The sequence below is a fragment of the Lemur catta genome, chromosome 1 (assembly GCF_020740605.2).
Source record: "Lemur catta isolate mLemCat1 chromosome 1, mLemCat1.pri, whole genome shotgun sequence".
NCBI lineage: Eukaryota > Metazoa > Chordata > Mammalia > Primates > Lemuridae > Lemur > Lemur catta.
Window position 1 is genome coordinate 180,041,287 of NC_059128.1, and position 24,024 is coordinate 180,065,310.

General features: G+C 38.0%; 1 non-coding gene and 1 pseudogene across 1 annotated transcript; one reads left to right on the forward strand and one right to left on the reverse strand.

Moving 5' to 3' along the window:
• Positions 1-769: 769 nt before the first annotated feature.
• Positions 770-857, reverse strand: LOC123631016 (annotated as a pseudogene).
• Positions 858-22,639: 21,782 nt separating this feature from the next.
• Positions 22,640-22,744, forward strand: LOC123630929. Its single transcript, XR_006732859.1, has one exon. It is a non-coding gene; the product is annotated as a small nucleolar RNA U13 (small nucleolar RNA).
• Positions 22,745-24,024: the final 1,280 nt, after the last annotated feature.

Sequence of the window (24,024 nt, forward strand, 5' to 3'; positions counted from 1 at the left end):
TAGAGGCGAGTTTTTCTATGGGGACTGGAGTATTATCATCAGAAAGAATTTTTTTAAAAAAAAGAAGTTTTAAAATTCCACTGAAAATATACAGTCAGAATCTCTGAAAAAAGCAGACATTTTATCTAAATAATTTCAACTTCAGTCAATTCTTTGTAATGCCATTTCTCCTTTTATTCTGATCAAGCTCCCTTTATTCTGACTTTGTTTTTAACAAGCAACTTTTCAACAGTAATTTGACTTCCCAAACAGACTTCTCCATAAGTGAAAGAAAATTCTGACCTGAGAATATGAATATTTCAGACCCTTCAATAGCCCTCTTTTTTTTTCCATTCTAAATTAGTTAATTGGCAATCTGGTTTATCAATAAGGCTCATACGAATTTAGTTAGTACAGGCCTCTACCATCAGGGTCTGATTTCCCCTGGGTAACATGAAGATAACTAATGGATATTCTGGGGCCTCACTGATAAATATAAGTATTCTGAAGACTGAATGATTTAACAGATGGCTTCTCTCCCTTTGATATTTTTTCTGCCTACTCTTTTCCTTTGGCTTTTCCATAAATCTTAAAATTTAAGAACCTGTTGAAGATCTATCTATAGGCTAATACACAATTATCAGCTAATATTATTTTTGTGAGCTACCTACAAAACTGACAATTTCCAGATTGCTTAGTGTATAGTCATGTCTGTAATTCTTTGGTCAATCACAGGTACAGGTGTTTTCTCTAAGATCATGAATGTGTATATATATGTATACATTTATGTATATGTTTATATATATGTATATACATATATATAAAACCAATAAGAACATATAGTACACTTGATCTTGGCTAAAAGGCTGAGAAGCAATTACATATATGTCTGTGCAGACAAATGCATACATATATAATTGGTAGTATATATACATAATATAATATATTTGAGACATAGTAGGATGATATTGTATAACAAAGGCCTAAATGGAAATGCAATGTATATTTATTAGTATTTAAATCCATTTAATTATAATAATATAATTATCCCCAAATTAGTTTATCATTCTGAACTATTTCAATTATTTAACACTGAGGAAATCATTTAATTTCCCATTGTCTTGGGTACTCTTCCTATGAATATTGCCTTCGGTGTACTTTGTGGGAAAAGGATGCATGGAGGAAGTCTTAGTATCTCCATATTTAGATGCATCCAATGTTCTCATCATTCTTAGGAAGAGCAGATTATAAAAGTCATAAAATTTACCACTGTAAAAAGAATAAAATACTACTTATAATATCTACTGACTGGCTGGAGCTGAAGAAGTTACCTAGCTGAGTGCAATGCAGATGTGAGGTGGAGTTCAGTGGGGAGGATGTGAGAGGCCCTGGTGAGACATCTCCATGAGAACCTGCCCCACAAACTCATACGCTCACCCATAGCAATAGAGGGTTTCCTAAGCAAAAGTTCCTTGGGTATGTAAAGAGGAGGAAGGAAAAATCCATCCACTGGAGCCATGCCTTTTCTAAGCTTTGATCTTCGGCCCATCAGTCAGCAGATGTATACCTTTTCCCAGTTGTCAACACCCTGAGTCATGAAAGAAGGCAGATGGCAGACTACAGATGAGCTGACAAGCCATAAGGCAATCAATTGTAACAGGAAGTATTGTGGGCATTTTTCTGAAGAGAGATTAGACGTGTACATGGTGGCGGGGGGGAGTGTCTTGTATCTAGCCCCTGAATGGAGTTTCCAAAAGTAACACATTTTAAAAAGAAATTTTTAAAAGCAAAAGTGGCACATCTTTTAAGGTTTAATGTCTTTAAAGAATCACTTTGATATTCCAACTGGGAAGGTTATGATGAAAAGACAAAATAGAAGAGCGTGAAAGCAAGAGCCTGAGACCACAAAGAAGGAGGACACCTTTGTGTGTCTGCTCCCCCAACAACCAGCACGAGGCCTTGCTTTCTAGCCGAGTCTGCCCCCGGATTTACACCCTCTCAGCTTAGGTGCTGATATCCTCCTTTGCAAGGGATGTTAAAACAAAACAAAACAAACTCAAAGGAAAAGAAAAGCACATGTGCACCTGGGTAAGAAACTTAGCTGCCATTCTCTAGCTTGACTTAGTTACTTCATTGAGTCTCAGTTTCCCCACCTGTAAAATGGGGTTTTTAACACTCACCTCCCAGAGCATTATGAAAATTCAATCAGATAAAGTCCGTGTGTTGGTTTGGGCTCCTGGAAGGCACCTGAAACAAGGACCTGCAAGTGGTTTGTTGAGAAGGTGAAGGGAACACTCAAAGAGGAGTGGGAGCTAAGCCAGAGGAAAGGAAGCAACCCGTCAAAGGAGCCGTAGCAAGCCAACTGCCCCTGTGGGTTACTGGAACTTAGTTTATTCCTAATAACTCTGTGAAAGAAGAAAAAAGTCAGAAAACATATACACATACACACAAATACACGTGTATACTTGTTCATCCAAAGAATATATTTAAATACAAAAAGGTGTTAACAGAGCTTGCCTCTGGGGAAGAAAACTGGAAGAGAGGAAAACATGAGGGGAAGGGACACTTACAGTCTCGTGCTCACATCGCCTCTTATATTTTCTCAACTTTTTCCCCACGTTGATGTATATTTTTAAATGAAGCAATTAACTAAGTTTGCTAATTTTGATTTTTCCCTCTTCTACTCCTTTTTCTTCTTTAATCTTGAGGTTCATTATCTGACAAATCTAGTATTGCAGACTAATTTTTAAAAGTTATAAATGGGAGACAACCCAAATGTCCATCAATGGATGAACGGTTAAACAAATTATGATATATATGGGGGAATATTACTGAGCCATGAAAAGGAATGGAGTACTGATACGTGCTACAACGTGGATGAACCTCAAAAATATGCTAAGTGGAAGAAGCCAAACACAAAAGGTCACATATGGTGTGATTCCATTTATAGAAAATTTTTATATTATGTGATTTTCACCTCAATTTAAAAAATTAAATTTTTTTGGTCACAAAAAGAATGAATTGATGCCCATTTTAGATTTAGAAAATGAGATTTAAAAACAAAGAAAAGAGAAGAGAAGAAGAAAGGAAGAGAAGTAGGGAGAGAAGGACAAAATCAGGGAGAAAGGAAAGGAGGAATCACTCCTATTTCCACCACTCAGAGAAAATCATCATTAATATATTGGGTTAATATTTTGGTATATTGATATTATCTTAGAGTCTAATAATATAGTCAAATATAATTCAGACTCATAATACTTGGTATAAGCTTCCATACTGCTTCCTTTGCATAACAATGCCTTTTTAAAAAATTTAAAATGGTATTAAGTTGTACATATGCTTATATCTCCTGCTTTTTTCACTTAATATATCACAGTTTTTCACATCATTAAATAATCTTTTACGTGATGTTTAATGCTGTATTGTACTCCAGAGCATGATATACTATAATTTATTCAACTGTAATAATTCACTAATGTTAGATGTTTAGGCATGCAGAGTTATTGTTGAGACTGGTTTTTGTGTGTGACTTGAGGTACTAGTTTCTGTCCCTGACAGTCACACCTCATTCATATGAAGTCAACACAGCTCTCACTACTTTCTCACAACTGTAGCACCTCCCTTAGCCAAAATCATATAGAGTGTATTATTTATAAGGAAGCTTTTTGTTACCAATGGGTAACTGAAAAAAAATGCAGCACATTAAAAAAAATATTTCACAAACTATTTGCTCATGATTATGACACTAATGAAAACTAAAAGAGTTAGCCTACTTTAAGACCAAATTGAAGTAATTATCTTTTAAATGTCAAAATACAAGGAGATGTTCATTTTATTTTACAGACGGTATCATAGAGTTTGAATAAACTTGTCCAGGAACCAGAATATTTGTGGAACAGAAATGCAGGCAGAAAATGGAGCATGTTTATCAAATAATGTAAATAAAGTTATCGGTGTTTTGGTAGCTTGTGAAAACAACAAACTCTTACATTTAACAAAGCTATTTCAACCATCTGTTCCAAATCCACAATACCATACAAGGCCGGGTTTACAAAGGTACAAAGCTGAAAGGAATTTTGCAGGTTTAAATTCCCAGTTTCCCACAGTGTCTGCACCCTGAGGGCTTGGAGGGACACTGCTGTCTGTGGTGCCATTTCAGGAAGTGGGACCGGAGCAGCCCTGTTGTTTGCAGACTTGGAGAGTCTGGGAAGTGCTTCTGCAGTGAGCAGAGCAGTGCCCTCGGGGCTGACTTGCTAAATCTATGATAGAAATTGTTATGGCGATAACACTTATTTTTAGAAAATTTGATATTACAATCAACATTTTAATATATATTAAATTTGACCCAACTGTTTGCAAATCCGTTGATATGTGTCTTGTACCTTAAGCATAGCATTAATATATGCTATTCATTCATTCAATAAATATTTATTCCGTGCTTGGTGCCCCACACCCTTCCCAGCTCGGGGATAGGGGGGTGAAAAGAGCAGATAAAGCTCATCTCTCAAGGGTCTTACACTCTCATGTTAGGGGCTGTCAATAAAATAAATAAGCCAACAAATAAATAAAATAATTGCAATGTACAGCAATAAGTGCTATGAAGGAAACAAACATGGGCTGAGATTGAGAAAGACGAAGGGAGACGTCCTCTCAGTAGGGAGGAAGTCTTTGTGGGGGTGAAGCTTACTTAAGCTGAGATCCACCCCCAGGAAGAGACGGAGCCAAACTCGAGAGTGTGGGAGGAAGAACATTCCAAGTAGAGGGAGCAGCCTCCATGTCTGATAAGACTTGGCATGTTTGAAGAACAAAAGGAGACAAGCATGGCAGAGTGTGAAGTTAGAAGTGGAGCAAGATTAGGCTGAAGAGGTGGTTGGGACCCTGTTAAACAAGGCCTTGTAGACAGGGTAGGAATCTGGATTTTTTTTTCAGAGTGTGAAGGCAAGCATAACGTTTGCACTAATGCTTTCTCAAAGGTCTCCAAAAGTTAAATAAACTCATAGTAAATGAATTATTTTATTTTAAGTATAAAGACACAAGAGGGTCATTTTAATGACAACTAATGGGACAGCATCATGTAGCTAATCTAAGCAGGAAAAACAAGTTGGAGCTAGGGTGATCATGTATCCCAGTTTGCTCGGAAGAGTCCTGGTTTACACCCATACTTCCAGCCTCCCCTACATGTGCAGCATTTGTCCCAGACACTTCATTTTGTAATAAAATGTGCTTGTGAATAGTTGTATTACAACAAGCCGTAATGGGTTGGGTAGACAGCCACTTTATACTCCTAGCTCCTCTCCTGGTCTCATGGAACAGTGTATGAGATGGATGTGCAGTGCTGAGTTTTCACTCTAACGTGGTAATCTCTGAGAGACACCAGCACCAACCCATTTCTCTTTTCCCAACTCTTTCCAGAAGCAATGTAGCTAATACTTCCTTTTCAGGAGCATGACACAGGGCTGTTTAAAATGAAGTTTATGGACATACCTTGGAGATATTGCAGGTTCAGTTCTAGACCACTGCAATAAAGCAAATATTGCAGTAAAGCAAGTTGCACAAACTTTTGGTTTCTCAGTGTATAAAAAAAGTTATGTTTATACTATACCGTAGTCTATTAAGTATTCAATAGCATTGTGCTATAAACATGTGCTGTCACCCAGGCTTTGTTGTTCATTTATAGATCACAGACCGAGTAGATGCGGCATAATTCTTAAGGGCCCTGGGCTTTTCAGAATAGTAAATGAATATTGGCTTCCATTTAAAGTCATCATCAGCATTAGCCCCTAACAAGACAATCAGCCTGTCCTTTGAAGCTTTGAGGCCAAGCATTACTTCTCTCTAGTTAGGAAAGTCCTAAATGGCATATTCTTCCAGTGGAAGGCTGTTTCATCTACGCTAAAAATCTGTTGTTTAGTGTAGCCACCTCCATCAATAATCTTAGCTAGATCCTCTGGATAACTTGCTGCAGCTTCTCCATCAGCACTTGCTGCTTCACCTTGTACGGTTATGTTATGGAGATGGCTTCTTTCCTTACACCACATGAACCCTCTACTAGCTTCAAACTTTTCTTTGGCAGCTTCCGCATCTCTTTCAGCCTTCACAGATTTGAAGAGAGTTAGGGCCTTGCTTTGGGTTAGGCTTTGGCTTAAGAGAATGTTGTGACTGGTTTGATCTTCTATTCAGACCACTAAAACTTTCTCTATCTCAGCCACATGGCTGTTTTATCTTCCTATCATTCATGTGTTCACTACAGTACAGTACTTTTTCTTAGCATTTACAACTTGGCTAAGTGTTTGCTGTAAGAGGCCTAGTTCTTGGCCTATCTGAGCTTTCAACATGCCTTCTTCACTAAGCTTAATCATTTCTAGCTTTTGATTTAAAGTGAAAGACCTGTGACTTTTCCTTTCACTTGAACACTTTGAGGCCATTATAGGGTTATTAATGGGCCTAATTTTAATATTGTTGTGTCTCAGGGAATAGAGAGGCCCCAGGAGAGGGAAAGAGACAGAGGAACAGTCTGTCAGTGGAGTAATCGACACACACACAACATTCACTAATATGGGCACTGTCCATGGCAGCCCAAAACAATTACAATAGTAACATCAAAGATCACTGATCACAGATCACCATAACAGATACAATAATAAGGGAAAAGTCTGAAATATTTTGAGAATTACCAAAATGTGACTCTGAGGTATAATGTGAGCACATGCTGTTGGATAAATGGCTCCAATAGACGTGCTTGATGCAGGGTTGCCACACACCTTCAATTTGTAGAAAATGTGATAATGCAAAGTCCAATAAAGTGAAGCACAATAAAACAAGGTATGCCTGTATCCAGGCATGAGCTGCTAGGGACAGACAACTCCTGGTGTCAGGTGATGGTAAAAGAAATATTTCATGCTGCTGACCCTGCCAGACACTTGGTGTATCAGCTTGTGCCACTCTCTATAAATGCACAAAGTCACCAAGTCACCAGGTGAGTGGAAAATATGGGAAATTATGGGTTAGGTACGTATAAAATACACAGAAAAAGTAGAAGATGAGCAGTCCTGCCATAGAACTTATTATCTAGTCTGAACACTGCAGTTATTTTGCTGATTACTAAATAGCGTAAATCCTTGACTATTTATTTTGTTGTTTGGCAATGCTTTTTTATTTCACAATAAACCCTTTCAATAGCAATGACTTCAAGGAAATGAAAATGTAAGTTTAATGAAAACTTAAGTATGAATTTCCATTTCTCCAGAAAGTAAAGGATGAAAGCGAAATTTGCACAAAATGTAGACATTTACCTTCCACTATGGGACTCACTGTGATATAACTCACCGCTTAAAAACGAGGAGACACAAATCTGCTGAAAAATCATCAGGGTCTACTTCAAAATTGATAGTTAATGTAAGATGATTGATATTGCATATATCAATAGTTGAGCAGGTGTAGCTTCAGAAGTTACCTTTAAGCTGGGTGTGGTGGCTCACGCCTGTAATCCTAGCACTTTGGGCAGCCAAGGCAGGAGGATCGCTTGAGCTCAGGAGTTTAAGACCAGCCTGAACAGGAGTGAGACCCCATCTCTATTAAAAAGAGAAAAATTAGCTGGGTGTCATGGTGCGTCTGTAGTCCCAGCTTACTTGGGAGGCTGAGGGAGGAGGATCACTTTAGCCCAGCAGTGAGGTTGCTGTGAGCTAGGCTGATGCCATGTCCCTCTACTCCGGGCAATCAAGCAAGACTCTGTCTCAAAATTTAAAAAGTGCATTTAGACAATCTCTTTTGAAGCATAACTTTTCATTTAGATCAAGTGACCCTTTTTCTATTTTAATTCTGTTCTTTTTAAATCCCAAGTTTCCTTAGGTACATAGGCTTGTAAAGTGATAGTGGATGATGTTTTCATTTCATTAGCATAATGAAGTGCAGACAATGAAAAGATCCCAATTTTATGTCAATGCCATCTGGTGATTCAGATAAAAATACAGTTACCTCTAATAGTTGTTGACGGTTTTCCAGGATTTTACAATATTTTGTTGAAAGTGAAACATCTGAAATTATTGTGAATGCTACCATAAATTCAGTTACAGAGTTCAGCACTGAATTTGAATGATTTGTTTTTGCAGCCATATGTTTACAAATTTTGGTGGTGTACAGCATTGTTGAAAAAACAATGTTCTTACTAAAGTAAGCCTATAAAGCAGAAAGATACTTGGAATTGACTGTCATATACATGATTCATAACTGGGCTCAAACAGTTATATTCTACCAATTAAAATAGAAGCTGTGTAGTCAAAATTCACAAATATTTTTATATATACACAGATGAAATAACTGAACTACATAATTTTCAAGGTGACATTGATGTTGAAGCAAGAAAATACTTGGATATGGCAGTATTGTGAATTCACTCTTTACAGTCTGTCATTAATTAGATTTTAGAAATACTTGAGTCTTTGAAGTACAAATTTTAACTCAATATAACTGTCATATAATGGCATTGACATTTTTTGTAAATGTGTTCTTTAAATTTCAGTTGCATTTTATTCAAAGTCAGTTGGAAATATTTAATCAAAGTATCCAGTAAGTGGAGCACCCTAAAACTTCAGCTTTTAAATTTTAGTAAATTGTGATTATTGGAAACAAAGTTTGCAAACAAGAAGATATTAAAATAAAGCCATACAAAAGCAAGTGGGGAACTGAACAAAATAATCAATGAAACTTTAAATGGTTTATAAGATTTAATTGCAAAATTCTGTGATTATGCTTTTGGCTATTTTACCTTATATAAGAAAATGTTTGATAGACCTCTCATTTTTAATTGCACAATTTTTATTCTACACCAAAATAAATTGAAATTGAAAAGGCCAATACTTTTGCAGCATCTGTTTTGTTTAAATACCCAAAGAATCATATTTTAGAGAACTTTTGGATGATTTTTACCTTTTTAAAAATGTTTTTCAAAGGTACCAAATTGATAGCCAAAAGAGACAAAAAAAGAGAGTATCTATAAAATTTGGACTTAAATGTTTGCAAATTTCAATACAAAAAAATAAAATTAGAGTTGAAACCCTTTTCCACTTAGAATTTCCTCTGAGTTTACCAGGTATTATGTAAAGCTTAAAATTGAAAATTTTTTATTTAAAATATAATTACAGGAAAAAAAGGGTGCTAATAGTTTCAAATTAATTATCTATACAACACAAATTTGAAGGTGATTTCAGGTAATTTTATGAAAAAATTAAAAATAAATAGATCCTCCTTTAAAAGAATACATATAGTCTTAAGAAAAAAATACGTGTGATATGCTATTAGAGACAGAGTATATCTAAGAAACAGTAAAATATGTTACTATGTACCAAGAATAATAATTCTTTAAGTTCAAAGAATCAATATGAAGAATTTTTTTAATTGTGCCTTAATAAATATGGATGTTATTTTTAGAAGCAATTTTATTAATTACTGTACTTATAAGTTCAATAGCAATAAAACTAATTTATTATTCAACAAATATTTTTAAAACTGTATAGTTTTAATTATTTTTAGCAATCACTTTTAGTTTTTAAAATGTCTTATTGTGTACGATAAATTTCACAGTCACCCTAGTTAGGGCAATGTCACCTTGCAAGAACAAGTCTAAGGAACAGGGACTGAAATTTCTGGGTGGCCAGGCCGGCTGGGAGCCCCTCCACAGAAGTTAAGCCTCAGGAGTACCTGCGCTGAGGTCGTCTGCATTTAAAACATTCCCAGACTAAAGCTTCCCTTGGTGCAAGGCTCTGTCATGAGAAGAGCTGTAGAAATACTGATCTCAAGCACCGCAAGGCTTGAGTCTCAGTCTACGGTAAGTGTAGGTCACACAACCCTGACCGTCTTGTCCATTAAAGAGCAGCTCTTGGACACATCTGCCCCTCCTGCGTAGGTGTGTCCATGGAAGGTAAGGAGAAGGGGGTGAGTATGCCATTGAAAAATAGTAAAGAATCCCTCAAAAACACTGCTTTGAAAACTGGCAAGACATCTTTAAAGAAAGAGCACGAGGATAAAATATAAGAAAAAAAATTAATCATGGGAACTTGTTTCTGATCTTTGATGACAGTTTTTAAGCTAAGTTTCAAAGCGATTAAGGAGAGTAAGGGAAATTCACAATTTTCCTCATAAGCCATTTGATTTCAAAGGTCTTGCTCCACAAATCACTTGTGACTCCAATGTTTTCTCAACTACAAAAAAGTCAAAAAGTCGTCTTTCACTGAGCAGAGTGGTATGTCCTGCTCCACCCTGAAATAGCAGAGTTCAAAAGTTCTTAGTACTTTTTATTTCTCACAGTTGCTGTCTGTCAGAAGTGGAAATTCTGGGATAGATGGGTTATGATTCCTATCAAGGAAAAAAAAAAAAAACAACATTTTAGCTGAATCCTCAAGAAAGATAAATCACATATAATTTCTATTTTAAAAGGAAAGGAAAAATCAAATACATCTTTCATCATGTCAATTCTATGAAATTATTCCAATTGCTTTTAGGATATGGCTTCTAAGACACTCTTTTTCTGGATCTCCCTAATATAGGCCAATCAACCTCTGCCTCTTATGCTCCCCTAACTCTTAGATGTGAACTTTTCTTTTGTCATCTGGTCTCCTCACTGTTTCTCAAACACACACACCCTCTCTCTCTTTCCCCAGTTGGAAGCCCACCTGACAAGTTTCCTTCTATCTAAATACTACCCTTTCTTCAAGTACCAACTCCGATCTGTCTTATGCCATGGAGTCTTCTCAGGCCCCCCCAGCCCACAGCGATCTTTCATTCGGGGGGAACTTACAGCACTTTCTAACAAATCACTTCACCTCTGGAAGTTCTTATTTTCCTGGTGACACCTCTATTTAGTGTGGTTTGGGAGGGCTGAATAAATGATACACATAGCCCTGCGTCTGGCCATAGTAATTACAATCATTGTTTGCCATTGCACTGGGGAATAGAATGATATTGTGGAGGGACAGAGTAAAAGTATGGAGAAAGTCCTCTGGGTCTGCCAGCATTGGGTTCCAACATCACTTAACCCCCTAAGTTTATAAAATGAGAATAATAATTTTTATCTCATAGGGTTGTGGTGAAAACCAAAGAAGAGAATGTAGGTAAAGGTCTTACTTGGTACAATCAATTTTGTTTTTCCGCCTTATTTCCTTAGAGATCATTCATTCATTCATTCACTCATTCCCTAGACATTGAGGACTTAGGATACTACTGTGAGTGAGACATAAACGGTCTCCTCTTCCATGCCCTGGCAATGGCAGTGCCCTGACGGGGACGCTCAGGGAGCCTGTAGGAAGGCAGCTGATTCAGGCTTGGGAGGTTAGGAAAGCTGGGAGCAGAAAGAAGGTAGGGATTGGTGTAGCTGGGGAGGGAGGCTGATGGAGGCCAGGCTTCCCAGAGAGAGGCACACACAGAGGCCTAGATGTGGAGGGTCCTGACGGACGGAAATTCAGCATAACTGGGCAAAATGTGGACAAGACTAGGCAGGAAAAGTAAGGTACCCATAGATATGTGTGGCCTCTTCATAAACATAGTGTGCTCTATCCTCAAAACCACCCAAAGAGGTGATTGAGGCAGGAATCTTCATTTTAAAGATGAGCAAACAAAAGTTCAGAAGGATTAAACAACTACTCCAAGGTCAAAAGCTAATTGTGAGGTCTTGTGATAGTTCCTAGGTTGCTATCGGAGTCATTATTAAATTCTTATTTCCTTAATTCCAAGCTAGGTGATAAGAGCACTAAGACCAATCCATGTTTTAAAATTTTATTTTTGTATCCCTCCCAGTGCAATTCACTTTGTAGGTGTTCAGTAAATGTGTGCTGATGCTCGCAGGAATTCACTCACTTTCTAACTTAGTGAGGAGAGAGACAAGAAACCACAACAATACAAATACAAAAACAGATATGTGGATGATAAAATGCAATAGGTCAAATTAGGTTCTATTCAAAACCATTACATGTCTTTACATTGTAGTTAAGTAATAGGTAAATAAATGATGCTACATCCACACACTAATAATAGCATAATATAAATTATAATATGGATAGAGCTATATATGTTACATTAAGTGGGGGGGAAAGCAAGGTGCAAAATAGGGCATTTTAGTATTTTATAGTATTGCTTGAGTATCAAAGGTGTGACAGAGCAAACAATAGATGGTTTATATAGATGTTTATGTATAGATGTTTATATAGATGTTTATGTATAGACCATCTCTTAAAGAAAACTCAACAACTGGTAATAGACATTGCCACAGGGAACAGGAACTACATCGCTGAGGCATACTGGTGGAAGGGAGATTTTTACTGTATATCTTTTAGAATTTTTTTATTGTATTATCAATTTTTTAAATTATATTAAAGATATTTTCCATACTTTACATCAGCAGCTTTAATTTCATTGTCTTCTTGTTTTCCTTGGTGGTTTTGGCTTCCTGTAAGGTCCAGAACAGAAACTAGTCTTGTAGACCTAACAATCCTTACAAGTTTTTTTCTTTATTTGTTTGTTTCTTACACACAGGCTTTAATTTTAGAGGCCCAAAACACTTGTATGCAGTGGTAGATGTTCAACACCTGGCTCTCTAAATAGTTTCACCATCAACATTGGTTGATATTTTTGTTTATGTTAATGAGTCAGATGAAAGCAAAACAATAAACATTATGTCAGAACTTAGCTCATTCATCAATGAGCAATTTCTTTGCTAAATTGTGTGATGGTTTTCAAATACTGAAAGAATATCTTCTCAGTTTCTGTGCTAGTCACAATGTAATGGCTATAGATACGACATATTTTAAAATTTAATCTGCATTATTACCATTTTCTCCATTATGTTCTTAAATCTAGACAATCAACAAAATAATAAATTAAACTTTGATTTGTAGCTTTTGCTAATTTCTCTGGTGCAAATATTCCCACCAAGGCTGATTTCAAGCTACCAACATTATATCACTAAACACAGAATTGGGAAGGAACATGCAGTGAGCACACCACTTACAGTATTTCCACCATAGAGGTATAAAAGATGTAAATAAACTTGAAAGCCTAGATGATAGTAAAATGTAGTAAAATAATTAGGAAGCAATGAATTTTTAGTATTTATTAACTTTTTTAATGTCATGTATTTAATTGAAAGTTTATACTATTTATAAATACACAGAAATACATAAATATACTATTTATAAATATATATATATTTTATTTGTATAATAACTGTCTTTAACTTTTAAAAATTTAACAATCAGCTCTTGGAAGCCTGTATAAGTCAGCTCCAGCATACTACTGCTCTTACGGAAAAAGGAGGCCACGTTTGGTTGATAGAATATTCCAAAATATTTCCCTATGGTAGATGCATATTAGGAATGAATTTCACTAAAAGGGTACCAGCATTTCGCTGACAAGGAAGGACCTGTTGACTTTATCCTGAGTAAAAAGAATTGCCTCTTTCTTGTTGATCACGATTTAAATGTCAATGCCAAGCAGTTGAAAGAAAGAGAGGTCCTAATGTCCCTTTCAGCTCAAACATTCTAATAATTTAAGATTCTATGCTCCAAGTATTATCTTTGTGCCTTGGACAAGTTACTTGGCCTTTCTGAGTCTTTGTTTCTTCATCTGTGAAATGGGGAAAAATAATGAATGTCTCATAAGATGGTTGTAAAGAAATAAAATAATATTGGCAGTTCATCAGAAACAACCCAATGTCCTCAGCAGATGAATGAATAGACAAATTGTGGTTTGCTATATGATAGAATACTACTCAGCAACAAAAAGGAATGAATTCCTGATACACACCACGTGGATAAATACCATGATCACTATGCTGGGTTAAAGAAGCCAGACCTAAAAAAGTGTACATACTCTGTGAATCATTTTTATAAAATTCTAGAAAATACAAACTGATCTATGGTAACAGAAAGCAAATCAGTGGTTGCCTAGAGAGGGATGTGGGGGAGGGTGGGGAGGGAAGGATTATCAAAGAATACCAGGAGGGTTTTGGAGGCTATGGAAATGTTAGTTATCTTGGTTGTGGTGGTGGTTCCACGGGTGTATACATATGTCAACATTAATCTAATTGTACACTTTAAACACATGCAGTTTATTATATGTCAATTATACCCCAATAAGCTATAAAAACATGAGAAACTAAAAAGGAGTTTTTCAGTCCCTGATTATGAGTTCATAGTGAATCTTGTCATTCAAGAAGATGCTAACAGTTATGAATCAGTTTCCCTTAGCAAGTCTTTCTCACTGTGAAGGAGTTTTCAAATAGTTTGTGCCCTTATCATGTTCCATGAGACCAATTTGCATGATGGAGGATCAGAAGCTGTCATGCTTCAAACACTCAACTACTTACAATAAGCTTATGTGTATTCATTATTTTCAATTCATGACTACAAACTCCACGAGCTCCTTCCTTTTCATGGCACTGCCCATCTTTTACACATGTTCAACAGTTTTGCAATCTGCTATTTGTCAAAATCACAGTTTCTGCAAAAAGGGGGAAAAAACCATATATGACTAAGTGACAAAATTGGCTGGAGTCAGTGTTTATACATACACACACATATATATAAAATATAATTTTATGTTTTTTAAGTGATGTATTCACATGGTACATATTTAAAATACAAAAGGGTATATAGTGAAAAGCTTAAGTCCTACCCCTGCCATTTCTGGCCATTCCACAATGGTAACCAACATTAACAGATTTTTGCTGCCTATCCAGACATGTATATGGAGCTACATATATGTATATTCCTTCTCTCCCCCTTTTAAAATCCAGCAATCTGTGTTTTAACAAGCCCTCCAAGTGAAGCTGATTCACACTGAAGTTAGAGAAGCATTGACTTTTATGGACTGAATTGCCCCCCCTACCAAATTTATGTGTTGAAACTCTTACCCCCAAATGTGACTATATTTGGAGATAGGGCTGTTACAGAGGTAATTAAGGTTAAATGAGGTCATAAGGGAACCTTAATCCAATAGGACTAGTGTCTTTAAGAAGAGGAGGAGATGCCAGAGATCTTTCTTTGAGCATGCACACAGAGGAAAGGCTGTGTGAGGACACAGCAAGAAGGTGGCATCTACAAGCCAGGGAAAATGGCCTCCTAAAACCCTCCCAACCCTCCCAGACCTCCCTTGGCACCTTGACCTTGGATTTCTAACCTCCAGAACTGTGAGAAAATAAATTTCTGTGTGTAAACTGCCCAATCTATGGTATTCTATTATGGCAGCCCATGCAGACTATTACCCTGACCGTATATAATCTTATCCTCTTGGATTTTGTTAGATATAAAAGGTGGATGTCTTTGTCCAAAATTCCTGAGGCAGTAATTAAAAATCTGGTTCTGAGCTGGGAATGGGGATGAGGGATGGGAGACAGAGGACAAAAGCATTTTACCAGTGAGAAGGAGAAAGTTGGATCCACTAATTGGTAGGGAAGGGGCAGGTCACAAAGTGGCAGAAACTGGTCTGAAAGGCAGCCTGGGGTCTGGGCCAGAACTGTACTTGTCCAAACAGGAGGCAACTCTGAGCAAGCCCTTCAGAATCTAGGATCAGTTACATACCTGGAAGCCAGTGGGGAATTGGCCTCATAATGGCACATCCATCCTTACTTTACAGGACCCCTGTTGGTGAACTGTAGAATTCAGGGGCTGGGTCCAATTTCAGTGATGGAGAGCGGGAACAGCTGGGTACAGGTACCTGTCCCAGGCCCCAAAAGTGCTTACTTATGAGTATAGTGGCTGTGAAAAAAGAAATAAGGAGAGAGAGAGAGAGGGAGCACATGAGAGAGAGAAATGAGAGAGAGAGAGAGACAAAAAAACTCTTTGATAACCACTTCCAATCACACCCATTAGCAATTGCACCCCTCCATTACAGTTAGGGTTAACCCTAGATTAGGTCTAGGCTAGAGGTGCTGAAAACCCAAATTAGGACAGTAGTGGTAGGGATGGAGAGGATGGGGTGGATTCAAGAAATAATCTTTACATAAAATTAGCCTGAGATGATGTAGTAGAGAAGGAAAGAGAGGAGTATAAAGAAGTTTCCCAACCTTCTCTGCCAAGAACCACCTGGAGAGCTTGTTAGACCTACAGAATTCCCAGCGCCTTCCCTGGAGATTCTGATTTATTGACAGTAAGTCCAAGGTGGGGCCTGGGAATCTGTATGTCATTCTTACTGTGGGCAGAATGATTGCCAGTTCTTTGGCTTTGGTGACTAGATAGAGGTAACATAATTAACTGACTTCAGCTTTAGAGATGTTGGGTTTGAAATACCTTTGTAGCATAAAAATAATGGTGACTAAATCTGTTGAGCATTTACTCTATACCAGTGCTTTAAACTCACTGTTTAATACATACAGTATTGTTTTTTTTTGGTTTTTTTTGTTTTTTTTGTGTGAGACAGAGTCTTACTTTGTTGCCCAGGCTAGAGTGAGTGTCGTGGCATCAGCCTAGCTCACAACAACCTCAAACTCCTGGGCTTAAGCGACCCTACTGCCTCAGCCTCCCAGGTAGCTGGGACTACAGGCATGCACCACCATGCCCGGCTAATTTTTTCTATATATATTTTTAGTTGGCCAGATAATTTATTTCTATTTTTAGTAGAGACGGGGGTCTCGCTCTTGCTCAGGCAGGTCTCGAACTCCTGACCTCGAGCAATCCTCCTGCCTCGGCCTCCCAGAGGGCTAGGATTACAGGTGTGAGCCACCGCGCCCGGCCACATATAGTATTCTTATGAAGGAATTAGAGTACAATTATTACACTCATTTTGCAAGTGAAGAAACTGAGCCGTAGAGACCTTAAATCATTTTCCACTAATTACGTAGCTAGTAAAGGGCAGATCTGGGTTTTAAACCTAGGCACATCTTACCCCAAAGCCTTTGTTCTTTCCAACTGTGCTCTGCTGCCTGCTAAATGGATGTACTCCTAAGTAGTAGCACCTGACTCAAATTACAGTTCAGAGCTTAAGAAAATGATTTGAAAATGAAAATGTGTTTCAGATTGCCCAAGGCAAACTGCAAAGAGAGGAGAGTCAAACGTGGAGTTTTGTCCCTGTTTGAAAAGAGGGTCTTTTCGAAGGCCGGGAGAGTCAGAGTAATTCAAGGAGAACCAGGAAGTGTTCTTGAACACTGTAACACTATAACAAGTGTTTTATAAACCAAGCAAGCTAAATTACCAGAAAGAGTAAATTTAAACTCAGCAGAGAGTTCCAGTACGATAAAGTATCCATTGACTTAGACAATGGGGTGTAATTTTTGACCTTGCCCAGGAAGGTAGGTGGAGAAGCTCAGTTTCTGCAGATTAAGGAGTGAGGAGATGAGGAAGTGAAGTGTTAAAAAAAAAAAAAAAAAAGATTATTCAATGATACTTGTTAAAGATGATAAGGAAGACTTTATTCAGGACCGTCATGATAGATACAGGCACCAGTACAACGGGGTCTTGCAGAGGGGAAAAAGATTGGTCTCAACTCTGAACACAGCATGAGCAAGTGAGAAGTTATAGCCAAGGAGCAGGGTGGGGATCAGAGAATGGAAAATTCCTAAGAGGAAACATCAGGGGCAAGGAGGACTCTGGCTAACCTTACCTAACAGGATTCTTGCTGAAGACAGGCCAGGAGGATCAGACATCACCTGGGGGATGATGGAGGAGGAGGAAACCAATCAGATATCAAGGGTAACCAGATGTGGAGGGTGAGGGATTCTTGCTAAACTGATTTAGCAGGGTTCTTTGCTAAGACTGGATTTTACACAGAAGTGTACAGATGGGCCTAGGAGAAGGTTCAAAAGCCTAACTAAAGTCTGATCAAGCAAAGAAACTTTGTCAGGAGACAGTGAATGAAGACCAATTTTCCAAGAAGCTCAGCTATGGCAAAATAATTCTGGAAAGATATACATTTGTTAACTGTCCTCATCTCTGAGTAATAGGATAATTACTTCATTTCCTGGCTTCTTTTTTATCTCAGAGGCTGAATAATGCATTTGGAGATATTGTTTTAATTGAGTGGAGGCAGGGCTAGAGAAGGGACAACTTGTGAGGGGCAGACAAGCTATGGATGCTAAAAAGAACATTCAGTATCTCAAAAAATATATAATTTCAACTTTAAAAAGTAAACATGTATTGATTATAAACTTCTTTAAAATAAGAAAATTATTTAAGAAGAAAAATGGAGGAGTTTGGGGTTCAAGAGCAGAAAGGACATAGAGTCATGGCCAGAGGGACTTTATAGGAGAGTTTTTCAAGTTGAGGCTACATGTGCCTATTTACCAATGAAGGGAAAAGAGCCCAGAAAGGCAAGGGTTGGATGGATCAGGATGTCAAAGGTGCAGTAGGGCTGAGAAAACCAGGGCCTGGGAGAGAGAGGAAGCCAGACCTAGGAAGCAAACAGCATCTCTTCATCGTCCCATCGCCTGTGGACAATTCCTCTAACATTTTCAGTTTCTACTTCTAGTCTGTTTCCACATTTTTACGTAAACTGTTTTTATTACATAAATGATCATCATTTTGTAACGTAATTTTTTCACTAAATATCATAGCATTTTATCATGTCATTAAGTATGTTTTAAAATAACGTTTTAGTACCTAATGATCGCTTATATAGATGCTACATTTTTAGGACTAGTGAAACATATTTTCAGAAAACTCTCCAGAAAAATTGTATCAATTTCTTTCCCCTCAGAAATATGTCAGTCCCACTTTACCACACTCTCATAAACTGTGGTATTATCGATTTTTTCCCTCATTGCCAATTTGACAGGGAAAATAGGGTGTAGAGTTGTAGTTTTAATTTGCATTTCTTTGATTATCTTCAAGGTTAGCCATTGTCATGGCTTTATTAGTTATATATTATTTCTGCTTTAAAATTTTCATGCGTTTTGCCCTTTTGTCTATTACCATAATCTTACTTTTATCAATTTGAAATAATTTTTTAATATCAAAGACATTAATACTTGCCATCTTGATCACATGTTTTTAATAACAAATTTTTTTCTAGACATAGCCAAACCTCTAAGTCTCATGTTATAGATATTGTAAAGTGATGAAGGACAATATTTGCAAGTATTTGTATATGTTTTTCTTTGTTAACTACATGTTTTAAGTACCAGCAGGCATCATTATCATGCTTCAACATTTACTCCAACATTCTTTACCCTAGTTTTTACTTTAGCTAATGATTTTTAACTATCATTTTATGTATTTCAGTAACGCCAATAAAAAGTGGATTTCTTCATGGAATAACCAGGCTTAAGAAGAGGGCAATGGATGAGATGCACTGCTTTTTTCTGTAAAGGGTCGAATTCTTTCAATGAATTAAAATTTTAAAAAAGAAACCAGCATTTCACAGGGATTAGGAGTGGCTACAGGCTTTGGAGTCAGAAAGCCCTCACTCCCCACTTACTGGCCGTGTATCCATGAGCCATGCTTCGTCTCTGAGTTTCAGTTTCTGCCTCTGTAAGATGGGAATGCTCAATCTTGCAAGACTTTTGTGGGAGTTAAATGAAAGGATGCATGCTAAGTTTTCAGTCCAGGCCTAACACATGGCAAGTACCCTGTAAACGGTGCCATTCTTGGGTTCATTTGATGCAATGCCGTTGCAGAGTGTGTCTCCTCATGTATATATATGCTGCTTTTAATGTGATTCTGCTTTCCAAGCATCTTTTGAAAATTTCTACAACCACCAGCCCTCTTAATTTCTATTCTGTATAGACTTAACTTTCATCCTTTTATGGAACTATGATAAAATAATATGAGAACCTAATGATTATTTCCTGATCATCAGCCCAGTGAGTTTTTCTGATAAGGGACCAGGATAAAGTATTATAATTAGCTACCCATTTAACAAAAACATTAAACAAAGGTATTTTTATGATCAAACAAGTTAGCACTTGCACAAAGAACTTACAAATATTCGAAGATACCAAGGGAACTTAGGTGTTGGGTGGGTATGGGAAAGTAAAAATAAAACAAGGGAGTTGCTTTCACCTGCCCACAGAAGAGAAGAAATAAGTCTGGGATCCCCATCGCATTGCTAGTGGATGGAGAAGCACTTGTTCTATGTAAGAACCCAACATTAAATGTCCTGTGGCACATCATGGTTGCTTAAAGTACAGAAAGTAGTACCCAGCTTCTGATTAGTGCTGTGATTTAAATTCTTTCAATGGATTAAAATGGCGCTAATTGGAGGTTAAAACAATATTTATTCTCCCCCTTCTCAACTTTAGAAATTTCCAGACAAAAAGAGACTACTCCCTAGGGAGCTCACTTTCAGAATCTAGGAAATGGAAATAAGAGACAAAATCTGGCTCTTTCTGAAGAAACAAAAGTCATCTCCAAACTATGCTTCAGTTCCTGGTGATTCTCATCCAAATGCTGGCTCACTCTCATCCTTTAATGTAACTGTTGCCTCACCTTGGTGGACTTATCTTGGAGGTCTCCCCTGACAATTCTAAGTAGTTCCCTGACCATCACTTTCTGTCAAAATGCCTTGCTTCGTTCCAGTGTTTAACACATTCTTAATCTCTTATTTGTGTTGTCCCCATACTCATTGTCCGTCTCCTTTTCTAAGGTGGAAGTTGCGTGAGGGCAGGACACATGCCTCAGGGCCATACACCTGAGCACCTGGCTCGGGGCTGGCCCCAGTTTAGCTTATGCATGCACACTTGTTGAATAAGATATCTTCAAAGATAAAATAATAGTTCAAATAAATGATCTCCATACTGATCCTTCTTTTTTCATACTGGCTCCCTTTGCATATGATGGGCGCACATACTTGAAGTTTCTCCAGGCATGCTCAGCCCGGCCCCTTATCGCTCTCCTTTAGTCTCTACTGATTGTTTCCCATGGGGTCCCAGGGAGGCTAAATGGAACCCCAGGGAGGAATGCGGCTGCATCCTCTCTCCTTACCTACACTAGAAATATCCAGAGTCCTTAGCCACAGTTTTGGGGGGTTAATTGAAAAAGCCAAGTCAATGGTGAGGCCAGGTTTTTGTTTATTCAGAAATGAGCAAAGCCTTTGAGTGTCTGGCTGGGTTGGAATATAAAGGACTAAAAAGCTGCCATTTGAATTCGTAAGGGAGGAAAACTTTTCTGCCTTTCTAGATTCTTGACTGGAGCCCTTATAACAAAATACAGGTTAACAAAAGAGAAAAACAGAAGTTTATTAACATGAATATGTCATATATACATAGGGAAACCCAAGGAATGAGTAACCCAAAGAGGTGGCTTAGAATTCAGGCCTAAATACCATCTTCAGCTGAAAATAGAGAAAGAAGGGTGTGGGGGACTCCCCAGGCTCAGTCGTACAGAGTTGCTTGAGTGTGTGTGGAGTGGGTGAGGGGTGGGAGAACAAAAAGATATCACATGCCTTTTCCATCATCTATATAGAATTTCCACCAACAAATGTTTAATCTAAGTCTAATTGTGAGAAATAATCAGACAAGCCTCGATTGAGCAGTTGGACTCTTTGAAAAAATGAGCCAGCATTCCATGTCAACCACCAGGAATTGCAGTAAAGTTTGAAGAGGACGGATATTTTTTTCTATTTCTGCCTATTTCCACTGTCTAAATTCTGAAAGTGAGCTGGCCAGAAAGTAGACTCTTGTGCTCCGGATATTACACTAATTTAATGTAGAGCATGGCAAAGTCCCATTCATTACCTAATTAACAGGAACATCTCTCCTTGATTAAAGTTTATTGACATCATTACCTTAGGTCAGAAACCACGAGAATCCTGAGCTAATGAAAGGAAAGCCAGATTCACACTGCACAATTGAAGTTCTCCCTTTTTTACTTCACTCTCAGACCTGAAAAGGTATTGGCCTCTCAAGAGTTTTTCTCTATTTTCTCTGTCCGCTCCACTGTGCAAAGTGGTTCTTGCCATAGAATAAAGGTGATTTTCATTTGGGAAAGATTTGAGATGTGGTTTTCTTCTAAGATAAAGGAGGCACTCTCTAGTTCTAAAATACACTTACCACCAAAAATCTAAGGTGGAGAAAAGAACAGGAGGCACCTTTCCTTTAAAGCCTTGCACTACCACTGCCTTTGGAGGGTTAAAAATCTGCCATTCCATGTTAACATTCAGAAATATGATCAGGGAAGAGAGTTCAGTTAATCACAGAGTTTTTTTGGCCAAATTAGTTTTAGATTATTTTTATTAGCTAAATAGTTCAACCCATACTTATTGAATTCCTGCTATATATGGGAATTCTGGAAGATACAGCTATGAGTAAGAGAATGAAGGTCACTGATGGGGGTGGGCAGTCATTGAGCAACTAATTATATGAATATCTATTTAGCTACTTAAATAGAGTTGAGAAAAATGGTACAAGAGGGAAATATACAATACTGTGAGAGCATATAGCAGGGGATGCAGAAATGCCTACCTAAAGAAGCAGCATTGACCTGGGTTCTGAAGTGGGAGTAGCAGCTGACCAGAGGAGGATGAAGGGCTGGAGAGATATTCCCTAAGAGAAGGTTGAAATGGCGGGTCACAGAGTGCTCTGGGACACGCGGCAAGTTGAGGTGAGCAGTGGTCAGAGGGCCTTGAAAGTGGGCTCGAGTTTTTGGTTTTAATCCTGACAGCAATGGGATGCCACTGAATGGTTTGCATACTGAGTGACACTGCAGAATAGTGAGCCTGGGGACATTCAGAAATTACCTTTGTGAACCTTTTGTAGTTCATGAGCACGATGATTGGGTTTTCACATGCACGTGTGAAATGTGTCTCCCTCAAAACCTTGTTATGAGGTTGGCACGTTACCTGTCTGACACGAAAAAAAAAGGAAATTATATTTGTACATAAAGCTGTGTGTGATGCTTAGATCACTTCATCGGGATATATTCCTAAATGGAAAATTATTTCGGTCAGAGGGTGTGAAATGGGTTTTTGTTGTTGCTGTCTTTACTTTTTATGGAAGTTTTTACGCACATAAAAAATGGAGAGGGAAGTATAAGGAATCCCCATGTAGCCCCTTCCCAGCATCAGCAACGACCAGTATACAGTACTGCCAATCACCTTCCGTCCACACCCCACGCATGTCCATCCAAGCCCCAGTGGATAACTGAAGCAAATTCCAGACATCATTATTTCATCTGTAATACTTCAGTATGCAGTTCTAAGACACAAAAATGCTTTTTGTTTTTTACTTTAACTATAATACCATAATTACACCTGATAACAAATAATAATAATGATTCTCTAATATGGCCAAATCCATGTAGTGTGGTGTAAACATTTTTAAAGCTTCAGATACAATTTTTTTTTTTTTTTTTTTATGGCAGAGTCTCTCTCTGTTGCCCGGGCTAGAATGCCATGGCCTCAGCCCAGCTCACAGCAACCTCAAACTCTTGGGTTCAAGTGATCCTCCTGCCTCAGCCTCCTGAGTAGCTGGGACTACAGGCATGCGCCACCATGCCCAGCTAATTTTTTCTGTATGTATTTTTAGTTGTCTGGTTAATTTCTTTCTATTTTTAATAGAGACGGGGTCTCGCTCTTGCTCAGGCTGGTCTCAAACTCCTGAGCTCAAACGATCCACCCACTTCAGCCTCCCAGAGTGCTAGGATTACAGGCGTGAGCCACTACGCCTGGCCCAGATACAAATCGTTAAACTACTTTTTGGAAAGTCTGAACCAACTTATACTCTCACCAACCATGTTTGAGACTGATGGCTCACCAAATCTTCATCAAAATTGAGTATTGGCCAGGCACGGTGGCTTACGCCTGTAATCCTAGCATTCTGGGAGGCCGAGGCAGGGATGATAGCTCAAGGTGAGGAGTTCAAGACCAGCCTGAGCAAGAGTGAGACCTCGTCTCTATTAAAAATAGAAAGAAATTATCTAGCCAACTAAAAATATATATAGAAAAAATTAGCAGGGCATGGTGGCACATGCCTGTAGTCCAAGCTACTTGGGAGGCTGAGGCAGGAGGATTGCTTGAGCCCAGGAGCTTGAGGTTGCTGTGAGCTAGGCTGATGCCACAGCACTCTAGCCCAGGCAACAGAGTGAGACTTTGTCTCAAAAAAAAAAAAAAAAATTGAGTATTATTTTTCTT